At 42.8% G+C, this 11,550-nt stretch overlaps 3 non-coding genes across 3 annotated transcripts; all 3 read left to right on the top strand.

The window, feature by feature from the left end:
• Nucleotides 1–2,254: 2,254 nt before the first annotated feature.
• trnav-uac (transfer RNA valine (anticodon UAC)) lies at nt 2,255–2,327 on the top strand. Its single transcript has one exon. It is a non-coding gene; the product is annotated as a tRNA-Val (tRNA).
• Nucleotides 2,328–4,581: 2,254 nt separating this feature from the next.
• Nucleotides 4,582–4,654, top strand: trnav-uac (transfer RNA valine (anticodon UAC)). Its single transcript has one exon. It is a non-coding gene; the product is annotated as a tRNA-Val (tRNA).
• A 4,398-nt stretch (nt 4,655–9,052) lies between these two features.
• On the top strand, nt 9,053–9,125 carry trnav-uac (transfer RNA valine (anticodon UAC)). The gene has a single exon. It is a non-coding gene; the product is annotated as a tRNA-Val (tRNA).
• Nucleotides 9,126–11,550: the final 2,425 nt, after the last annotated feature.

Genomic DNA, 11,550 nt, shown 5'->3' with positions numbered 1-11,550 from the left:
TTATGTTTAAACTTGCTGTGGATGAAAGGCCAGCGGGTTTGTTCCAAATGAGAAAAGAAAGTTGCTGTAAATCTGAAATCGAAACGGAAAATGCTGGAAATTATCAGGAGGTCAGTCAGTAATGTGGAAAAAAATACATAGTGAACCTGTCAGGTCAATTAACCATCGTTAGAAATGGGAACGGAAGAGATGTATGGTGAGATTATTCTCTTGTCAATAGGGCTAAGCGGCTTCCCTCTTATTCTTTAATTTTTCTTTATTTCGCTTCACTAATCAGATACATTTGAGTGAGCGAAAACTGACCCACAGTGAGGCTCATTTCATCTTTTGTTCCCTTTTAATCCCTGGAATCTCTGATGCCCTGAAGTTCAGAAATGTAATTCATTAATCTGCAGGGTGGCCGTCAGTAAGAAAACTTTTCTGTCTGGATCCGGGAGAGGAGCCCGTTTAGGCTCAAGATTGCTGCTGCTGTCGATAGATTTTTGTGGATAAGGGTTACGGAAAAAAAGCGGGTAAATGAAGTGTTGATACAGCCCAGTCCTGATCTAATTGAATGGCGCAACAGGCTCGACGGGCTGAATGGCCTATTCCTATGGAGTCGATGCAGTGCACCCGAGTGCTGGAGTGTTTGCGGTGTGTAGTGGTTATCGCATTCCGCTAACACACGAAAACTCAACGGTTTGAAAGTGGGTGGAGGCAATTTAATGCCGTTTCTCCATTCAAGTTTATTAAATATGAAAATTGGAATAATTTGCATGCTTGGTTCAGTGTAAATAAAATACGCATTGACAGGCGACTTATACCTTTCAAATGGCAGCGTTACAGTGAGTGAAGTAATCCTCAATGATATTTCCCATATAGGACACAGATAGCGGGACTTTAAGGAGGATTTGGGGAAAGTTGGCGCTGATTTAGAGAATCTCCCCTCGCGTGTCGCGGACTAAAGAGGTCGGTCATATTTTATTTAAAAATTGAGGCTGAGAAGTTTCTCATTGAGAATGTGGAAGCAGAACAATAAAGATTAATAGGAAAACACAAGGTCAGCGACAGGATTCAAATTGGAGTTTCAATCGTTCCAACTGTGTGTCCTTTCAATAAGTAATATAAAAGCGCGTCTGTAAAAATGTCCGCACCATGTTATGATTCAGGAAACTGAGACGGGAGTAGAAATAGAGAAATAAAAGCACATGGATATGGAGAAGAGGAAGAGAGAAGGGGCAAATACTGTTTCCACGCAGAACTAATGCCGGGACTCCTCTGCTGCGCCTGGGGCGGCCTCCTGCAGCCCGGATACATTAACGTCCTAACAGCTCATTAACTGTAGGAGTGGGACCGGGCGGCGCTTCAGAAGACAGGTCGAAAAGGCAAAGACACTGTCTCGATCTCAGGTGCTCTGATCATGAAGAATAGCCACACACACAAATTCTTTTATCAATGGTTAGATCCTCACTCGGCTAGGTTTGAACCAGCGTTCTCGGGGTCCGATTTTCACTTCGGTGGTTGTTTAAATTTCCGAGAAGTCCGCGGTTCAAATCACAAAGGAGCGCTCGTTTTGCCGCCACTATTGGAAGTTGAATCTTTTGCAATCACCATTAAATAACCGATTACCATAATTTACAGAATGAAAGAAAGGCGAAACACACTTCAATAACGCATTTTACGCTTTGTAAGTAATGAACTGTTTACCATATTTCATTTTGCAGATTGCATTTTAGGAACCTCGTTTAAAATCTTAATTGCTTATGAAAGCAGAAATCTGGGGCCTCTTTTTAAAAAATTAACAGGATTGGTCAATGCACAGCATAAACTGCTGGCGAATGTAACTTTTCCGCCAGCAGTCGAACCGGGTATTTGTCGCTTCTGACGTGAACGTGACAACCGCTACACTACGAAAAACTCTGCGTCACTGCTCGCAGAGAATAGAATCAGTAGTGAACAAAACATCACACGGTGCTCATTTTCAGATACAATGCAGTCAACGTTTACATCAAGTGAAATAACTTTTTAGTGAAATGATGTGGAAGTATGTGTTACTCGTATTTGTGCCTCTAATTAAATGTTGTGGCGTTTGACTCCCGTTCATGTCTGTTCTTCCTCTGTTGATAAAGAAAGGAGGGCATTCGTTGACCAGACTGCACTGCGGCTGATTTTGTGAGCTCATCCTTTATATTGAGTGATGCTGTTTAAGGTGAACCAATCAGCACAGAGGGTGTTCACTGGTCAGTTCCCCTGTGTTGACCGTATTTGCACAGCGGTTCCCGTAGTGTAGTGGTTATCACGTTCGCTTTACACGCGAAAGGTTCCCGGTTCGAGCCCGGGCGGGAGCATTATGTTTAAACTTGCTGTGGATGAAAGGCCAGCGGGTTTGTTCCAAATGAGAAAAAAAAATGGCTGTAAATCTGAAATCGAAACGGAAAATGCTGGAAATTATCAGGAGGTCAGTCAGTAATGTGGAAAAAAATACATAGAGAACCTTTCAGGTCAATTAACCATCGTTAGAACTGGGAACGGAAGAGATGTATGGTGAGATTATTCTCTTGTCAATAGGGCTAAGCGGCTTCCCTCTTATTCTTTAATTTTTCTTTATTTCGCTTCACTAATCAGATACATTTGAGTGAGCGAAAACTGACCCACAGTGAGGCTCATTTCATCTTTTGTTTCCTTTTAATCCCTGGAATCTCTGATGCCCTGAAGTTCAGAAATGTAATTCATTAATCTGCAGGGTGGCCGTCAGTAAGAAAACTTTTCTGTCTGGATCCGGGAGAGGAGCGCGTTTAGGCTCAAGATTGCTGCTGCTGTCGATAGATTTTTGTGGATAAGGGTTACGGAAAAAAAGCGGGTAAATGAAGTGTTGATACAGCCCAGTCCTGATCTAATTGAATGGCGCAACAGGCTCGACGGGCTGAATGGCCTATTCCTGTGGAGTCGATGCAGTGCACCCGAGTGCTGGAGTGTTTCCGGTGTGTAGTGGTTATCGCATTCCGCTAACGCACGAAAACTCAACGGTTTGAAAGTGGGTGGAGGCAATTTAATGCCGTTTCTCCATTCAAGTTTATTAAATATGAAAATTGGAATAATTTGCATGCTTGATTAAGTGTAAATAAAATACGCATTGACAGGCGACTTATACCTTTCAAATGGCAGCGTTACAGTGAGTGAAGTAATTCTCAATGATATTTCCCATATAGGACACAGATAGCGGGACTTTAAGGAGGATTTGGGGAAAGTTGGCGCTGATTTAGAGAATCTCCCCTCGCGTGTCGCGGACTAAAGAGGTCGGTCATATTTTATTTAAAAATTGAGGCTGAGAAGTTTCTCATTGAGAATGTGGAAGCAGAACAATAAAGATTAATAGGAAAACACAAGGTCAGCGACAGGATTCAAATTGGAGTTTCAATCGATCCAACTGTGTGTCCTTTCAATAAGTAATATAAAAGCGCGCCTGTAAAAATGTCCGCACCATGTTATGATTCAGGAAACTGAGACGGGAGTAGAAATAGAGAAATAAAAGCACATGGATATGGAGAAGAGGAAGAGAGAAGGGGCAAATACTGTTTCCACGCAGAACTAATGCCGGGACTCCTCTGCTGCGCCTGGGGCGGCCTCCTGCAGCCCGGATACATTAACGTCCTAACAGCTCATTAACTGTAGGAGTGGGACCGGGCGGCGCTTCAGAAGACAGGTCGAAAAGGCAAAGACACTGTCTCGATCTCAGGTGCTCTGATCATGAAGAATAGCCACACACACAAATTCTTTTATCAATGGTTAGATCCTCACTCGGCTAGGTTTGAACCAGCGTTCTCGGGGTCCGATTTTCACTTCGGTGCTTGTTTAAATTTCCGAGAAGTCCGCGGTTCAAATCACAAAGGAGCGCTCGTTTTGCCGCCACTATTGGAAGTTGAATCTTTTGCAATCACCATTAAATAACCGATTACCATAATTTACAGAATGAAAGAAAGGCGAAACACACTTCAATAACGCATTTTACGCTTTGTAAGTAATGAACTGTTTACCATATTTCATTTTGCAGATTGCATTTTAGGAACCTCGTTTAAAATCTTAATTGTTTATGAAAGCAGAAATCTGGGGCATCTTTTTTAAAAATTAACAGGATTGGTCAATGCACAGCATAAACTGCTGGCGAATGTAACTTTTCCGCCAGCAGTCGAACCGGGTATTTGTCGCTTCTGACGTGAACGTGACAACCGCTACACTACGAAAAACTCTGCGTCACTGCTCGCAGAGAATAGAATCAGTAGTGAACAAAACATCACACGGTGCTCATTTTCAGATACAATGCAGTCAACGTTTACATCAAGTGAAATAACTTTTTAGTGAAATGATGTGGAAGTATGTGCTACTCGTATTTGTGCCTCTAATTAAATGTTGTGGCGTTTGACTCCCGTTCATGTCTGTTCTTCCTCTGTTGATAAAGAAAGGAGGGCATTCGTTGACCAGACTGCACTGCGGCTGATTTTGTGAGCTCATCCTTTATATTGAGTGATGCTGTTTAAGGTGAACCAATCAGCACAGAGGGTGTTCACTGGTCAGTTCCCCTGTGTTGACCGTATTTGCACAGCGGTTCCCGTAGTGTAGTGGTTATCACGTTCGCTTTACACGCGAAAGGTCCCCGGTTCGAGCCCGGGCGGGAGCATTATGTTTAAACTTGCTGTGGATGAAAGGCCAGCGGCTTCCCTCTTATTCTTTAATTTTTCTTTATTTCGCTTCACTAATCAGATACATTTGAGTGAGCGAAAACTGACCCACAGTGAGGCTCATTTCATCTTTTGTTTCCTTTTAATCCCTGGAATCTCTGATGCCCTGAAGTTCAGAAATGTAATTCATTAATCTGCAGGGTGGCCGTCAGTAAGAAAACTTTTCTGTCTGGATCCGGGAGAGGAGCGCGTTTAGGCTCAAGATTGCTGCTACTGTCGATAGATTTTTGTGGATAAGGTTATTAAGGGTTACGGAAAAAAAGCGGGTAAATGAAGTGTTGATACAGCCCAGTCCTAATTGAATGGCGCAACAGGCTCGACGGGCTGAATGGCCTATTCCTGTGGAGTCGATGCAGTGCACCCGAGTGCTGGAGTGTTTCCGGTGTGTAGTGGTTATCGCATTCCGCTAACGCACGAAAACTCAACGGTTTGAAAGTGGGTGGAGGCAATTTAATGCCGTTTCTCCATTCAAGTTTATTAAATATGAAAATTGGAATAATTTGCATGCTTGATTAAGTGTAAATAAAATACGCATTGACAGGCGACTTATACCTTTCAAATGGCAGCGTTACAGTGAGTGAAGTAATTCTCAATGATATTTCCCATATAGGACACAGATAGCGGGACTTTAAGGAGGATTTGGGGAAAGTTGGCGCTGATTTAGAGAATTTCCCCTCGCGTGTCGCGGACTAAAGAGGTCGGTCATATTTTATTTAAAAATTGAGGCTGAGAAGTTTCTCATTGAGAATGTGGAAGCAGAACAATAAAGATTAATAGGAAAACACAAGTTCAGCGACAGGATTCAAATTGGAGTTTCAATCGTTCCAACTGTGTGTCCTTTCAATAAGTAATATAAAAGCGCGTCTGTAAAAATGTCCGCACCATGTTATGATTCAGGAAACTGAGACGGGAGTAGAAATAGAGAAATAAAAGCACATGGATATGGAGAAGAGGAAGAGAGAAGGGGCAAATACTGTTTCCACGCAGAACTAATGCCGGGACTCCTCTGCTGCGCCTGGGGCGGCCTCCTGCAGCCCGGATACATTAACGTCCTAACAGCTCATTAACTGTAGGAGTGGGACCGGGCGGCGCTTCAGAAGACAGGTCGAAAAGGCAAAGACACTGTCTCGATCTCAGGTGCTCTGATCATGAAGAATGGCCACACACACAAATTATTTTATCAATGGTTAGATCCTCACTCGGCTAGGTTTGAACCAGCGTTCTCGGGGTCCGATTTTCACTTCGGTGGTTGTTTAAATTTCCGAGAAGTCCGCGGTTCAAATCAGAAAGGAGCGCTCGTTTTGCCGGCACTATTGGAAGTTGAATCTTTTGCAATCACCATTAAATTACCGATTACCATAATTTACAGAATGAAAGAAAGGCGAAACACACTTCAATAACGCATTTTACGCTTTGTAAGTAATGAACTGTTTACCATATTTCATTTTGCAGATTGCATTTTAGGAACCTCGTTTAAAATCTTAATTGCTTCTGAAAGCAGAAATCTGGGGAAACTTTTTAAAAAATTAACAGGGTTGGTCAATCCTGCTGGCGATTTTAACTTTTCCGCCAGCAGTCGAGCCGGGTACTTGTCGCTTCTGACGTGAACGTGACAGCCGCTACACTACGAAAAACTCTGCTTCACTGCTCGCGGAGAATAGAATCAATAGTGAACAAAATATCACACGGTGCTCATTTTCAGATACAATGCAGTCAACATTTACATCAAGTGAAATAATTGTTTAGTGAAATGATGTGGGAGTATGTGTTACTCGTATTTGTGCCTCTAATTAAATATGGTGGCGTCTGACTCCCGTTCATGTCTGTTCTTCCTCTGTTGATAAAGAAAGAAGGGCTGTCGTTGACCAGACTGCACTGCGGCTCATTTTGTGAGCTCATCCTTTATATTGAGTGATGCTGTTCAAGATGAACCAATCAGCACAGAGGGAGTTCACTGGTCAGTTCCCCTGTGTCGCAAGCATGAGTACAGCGGTTCCCGCAGTGTAGTGGTTATCATGTTCGTTTTACACGTCACAGGTCCTCGGTTCGAGTCCGGGCCGGGACATTATGTTTAAACTTGCTATGGATGAATAACCAGCGGGTTTATTACAAATGACCAAAGAAAATTACTGTAAATCTGAAATTCAAAACAGAAAATGCTGGAAATTATCAAGAGGTCAGGCAGTATCTGTGGATAACGATACAGATTGAACCTTTCAGGTCAATTACCAATCGTTAGAACTGGGAAACGGGAGAGATGTCTGGTGAGATTATTCTTTTGTCAATAGGGCTACAGCGGCGTTTCCCTTATTCTGCATTTGTTCTTTACTTCACTTCAATAATCACATACCTTTGATTCAGAGAAAACGGACCCACAGTGAAGCCCATTTCATCTTTTGTTCCCTTTTAATCCCTGGAATCTCTGATGACCTGAAGTTCAGAAATGTAATTCATTAATCTGCAGGGTGGCCGTCAGTAAGAAACCTTTTCTTGCTGGATCCCGGAGAGGAGCGCGTTTAGGCTCAAGATTGCTGCTACTGTCGATAGATTGTTGTGGATAGGGGTATTCAGGATTCCGGAAACAAAGCGGGTAAATGAAGTGATGATACAGCCCAGTCCTGATCTAATTGAATGGAGCATCAGGTTCGAGGGGCTGAATGGCCTCTTCCTGTTCCAATGGAGTCGATGCAATGCACCCGAGTGCTGGAGAATTTCCGTTGTGTAGTGGTTATCGCATTCCGCTAACAAACGAAAATCAACGGTTCGAAAGTGGCTGGAGGCAATTTAATGCCGTTTCTCCATTCAAGTTTAGTAAATATGAAAACTGGAATAATTTGCATGCTTGGTTGAGTATAAATAAAACACGCATTGACAGGCGACTTATTCCTTTGAAATGGCAGCGTTACAGTGAGTGAAGTAATTCTCAATGATATTTCCCATATAGGACACAGATAGCGGGACTTTAAGGAGGATTTGGGGAAAGTTGGCGCTGATTTAGTGAATCTCCCCTCGCGTGTCGCTGACTAAAGAGGGCGGTCATATTTTATTTAAAAATTGAGGCTGAGAAGTTTCTCATTGAGAATGTGGAAGCAGAACAATAAAGATTAATAGGAAAACACAGTGTCAGCGACAGGATTCAAATTGCAGTTTCAATCGTTCCAACTGTGTGTCCTTTCAATAAGTAATATAAAAGTGCGTCTGTAGAAATGTCCGCACCATGTTATGATTCAGGAAACTGAGACGGGAGTAGAAATAGAGAAATAAAAGCACATGGATATGGAGAAGAGGAAGAGAGAAGGGGAAAATACTGTTTCCACGCAGAACTAATGCCGGGACTCCTCTGCTGCGCCTGGGGCGGCCTCCTGCAGCCCGGATACATTAACGTCCTAACAGCTCATTAACTGTAGGAGTGGGACCGGGCGGCGCTTCAGAAGACAGGTCGAAAAGGCAAAGACACTGTCTCGATCTCAGGTGCTCTGATCATGAAGAATAGCCACACACACAAATTCTTTTATCAATGGTTAGATCCTCACTCGGCTAGGTTTGAACCAGCGTTCTCGGGGTCCGATTTTCACTTCGGTGCTTGTTTAAATTTCCGAGAAGTCCGCGGTTCAAATCACAAAGGAGCGCTCGTTTTGCCGCCACTATTGGAAGTTGAATCTTTTGCAATCACCATTAAATAACCGATTACCATAATTTACAGAATGAAAGAAAGGCGAAACACACTTCAATAACGCATTTTACGCTTTGTAAGTAATGAACTGTTTACCATATTTCATTTTGCAGATTGCATTTTAGGAACCTCGTTTAAAATCTTAATTGTTTATGAAAGCAGAAATCTGGGGCATCTTTTTTAAAAATTAACAGGATTGGTCAATGCACAGCATAAACTGCTGGCGAATGTAACTTTTCCGCCAGCAGTCGAACCGGGTATTTGTCGCTTCTGACGTGAACGTGACAACCGCTACACTACGAAAAACTCTGCGTCACTGCTCGCAGAGAATAGAATCAGTAGTGAACAAAACATCACACGGTGCTCATTTTCAGATACAATGCAGTCAACGTTTACATCAAGTGAAATAACTTTTTAGTGAAATGATGTGGAAGTATGTGCTACTCGTATTTGTGCCTCTAATTAAATGTTGTGGCGTTTGACTCCCGTTCATGTCTGTTCTTCCTCTGTTGATAAAGAAAGGAGGGCATTCGTTGACCAGACTGCACTGCGGCTGATTTTGTGAGCTCATCCTTTATATTGAGTGATGCTGTTTAAGGTGAACCAATCAGCACAGAGGGTGTTCACTGGTCAGTTCCCCTGTGTTGACCGTATTTGCACAGCGGTTCCCGTAGTGTAGTGGTTATCACGTTCGCTTTACACGCGAAAGGTCCCCGGTTCGAGCCCGGGCGGGAGCATTATGTTTAAACTTGCTGTGGATGAAAGGCCAGCGGCTTCCCTCTTATTCTTTAATTTTTCTTTATTTCGCTTCACTAATCAGATACATTTGAGTGAGCGAAAACTGACCCACAGTGAGGCTCATTTCATCTTTTGTTTCCTTTTAATCCCTGGAATCTCTGATGCCCTGAAGTTCAGAAATGTAATTCATTAATCTGCAGGGTGGCCGTCAGTAAGAAAACTTTTCTGTCTGGATCCGGGAGAGGAGCGCGTTTAGGCTCAAGATTGCTGCTACTGTCGATAGATTTTTGTGGATAAGGTTATTAAGGGTTACGGAAAAAAAGCGGGTAAATGAAGTGTTGATACAGCCCAGTCCTAATTGAATGGCGCAACAGGCTCGACGGGCTGAATGGCCTATTCCTGTGGAGTCGATGCAGTGCACCCGAGTGCTGGAGTGTTTCCGGTGTGTAGTGGTTATCGCATTCCGCTAACGCACGAAAACTCAACGGTTTGAAAGTGGGTGGAGGCAATTTAATGCCGTTTCTCCATTCAAGTTTATTAAATATGAAAATTGGAATAATTTGCATGCTTGATTAAGTGTAAATAAAATACGCATTGACAGGCGACTTATACCTTTCAAATGGCAGCGTTACAGTGAGTGAAGTAATTCTCAATGATATTTCCCATATAGGACACAGATAGCGGGACTTTAAGGAGGATTTGGGGAAAGTTGGCGCTGATTTAGAGAATTTCCCCTCGCGTGTCGCGGACTAAAGAGGTCGGTCATATTTTATTTAAAAATTGAGGCTGAGAAGTTTCTCATTGAGAATGTGGAAGCAGAACAATAAAGATTAATAGGAAAACACAAGTTCAGCGACAGGATTCAAATTGGAGTTTCAATCGTTCCAACTGTGTGTCCTTTCAATAAGTAATATAAAAGCGCGTCTGTAAAAATGTCCGCACCATGTTATGATTCAGGAAACTGAGACGGGAGTAGAAATAGAGAAATAAAAGCACATGGATATGGAGAAGAGGAAGAGAGAAGGGGCAAATACTGTTTCCACGCAGAACTAATGCCGGGACTCCTCTGCTGCGCCTGGGGCGGCCTCCTGCAGCCCGGATACATTAACGTCCTAACAGCTCATTAACTGTAGGAGTGGGACCGGGCGGCGCTTCAGAAGACAGGTCGAAAAGGCAAAGACACTGTCTCGATCTCAGGTGCTCTGATCATGAAGAATGGCCACACACACAAATTATTTTATCAATGGTTAGATCCTCACTCGGCTAGGTTTGAACCAGCGTTCTCGGGGTCCGATTTTCACTTCGGTGGTTGTTTAAATTTCCGAGAAGTCCGCGGTTCAAATCAGAAAGGAGCGCTCGTTTTGCCGGCACTATTGGAAGTTGAATCTTTTGCAATCACCATTAAATTACCGATTACCATAATTTACAGAATGAAAGAAAGGCGAAACACACTTCAATAACGCATTTTACGCTTTGTAAGTAATGAACTGTTTACCATATTTCATTTTGCAGATTGCATTTTAGGAACCTCGTTTAAAATCTTAATTGCTTCTGAAAGCAGAAATCTGGGGAAACTTTTTAAAAAATTAACAGGGTTGGTCAATCCTGCTGGCGATTTTAACTTTTCCGCCAGCAGTCGAGCCGGGTACTTGTCGCTTCTGACGTGAACGTGACAGCCGCTACACTACGAAAAACTCTGCTTCACTGCTCGCGGAGAATAGAATCAATAGTGAACAAAATATCACACGGTGCTCATTTTCAGATACAATGCAGTCAACATTTACATCAAGTGAAATAATTGTTTAGTGAAATGATGTGGGAGTATGTGTTACTCGTATTTGTGCCTCTAATTAAATATGGTGGCGTCTGACTCCCGTTCATGTCTGTTCTTCCTCTGTTGATAAAGAAAGAAGGGCTGTCGTTGACCAGACTGCACTGCGGCTCATTTTGTGAGCTCATCCTTTATATTGAGTGATGCTGTTCAAGATGAACCAATCAGCACAGAGGGAGTTCACTGGTCAGTTCCCCTGTGTCGCAAGCATGAGTACAGCGGTTCCCGCAGTGTAGTGGTTATCATGTTCGTTTTACACGTCACAGGTCCTCGGTTCGAGTCCGGGCCGGGACATTATGTTTAAACTTGCTATGGATGAATAACCAGCGGGTTTATTACAAATGACCAAAGAAAATTACTGTAAATCTGAAATTCAAAACAGAAAATGCTGGAAATTATCAAGAGGTCAGGCAGTATCTGTGGATAACGATACAGATTGAACCTTTCAGGTCAATTACCAATCGTTAGAACTGGGAAACGGGAGAGATGTCTGGTGAGATTATTCTTTTGTCAATAGGGCTACAGCGGCGTTTCCCTTATTCTGCATTTGTTCTTTACTTCACTTCAATAATCACATACCTTTGATTCAGAGA

Source organism: Somniosus microcephalus, unplaced genomic scaffold (assembly GCF_052327205.1).
Source record: "Somniosus microcephalus isolate GS21.2 unplaced genomic scaffold, FLI_Smic_1.0 unresolved_chr4, whole genome shotgun sequence".
Lineage (NCBI taxonomy): Eukaryota > Metazoa > Chordata > Chondrichthyes > Squaliformes > Somniosidae > Somniosus > Somniosus microcephalus.
The sequence above is the reverse complement of the archived record's forward strand: the minus strand, read 5'-3'. Positions and strand labels throughout refer to the sequence as shown.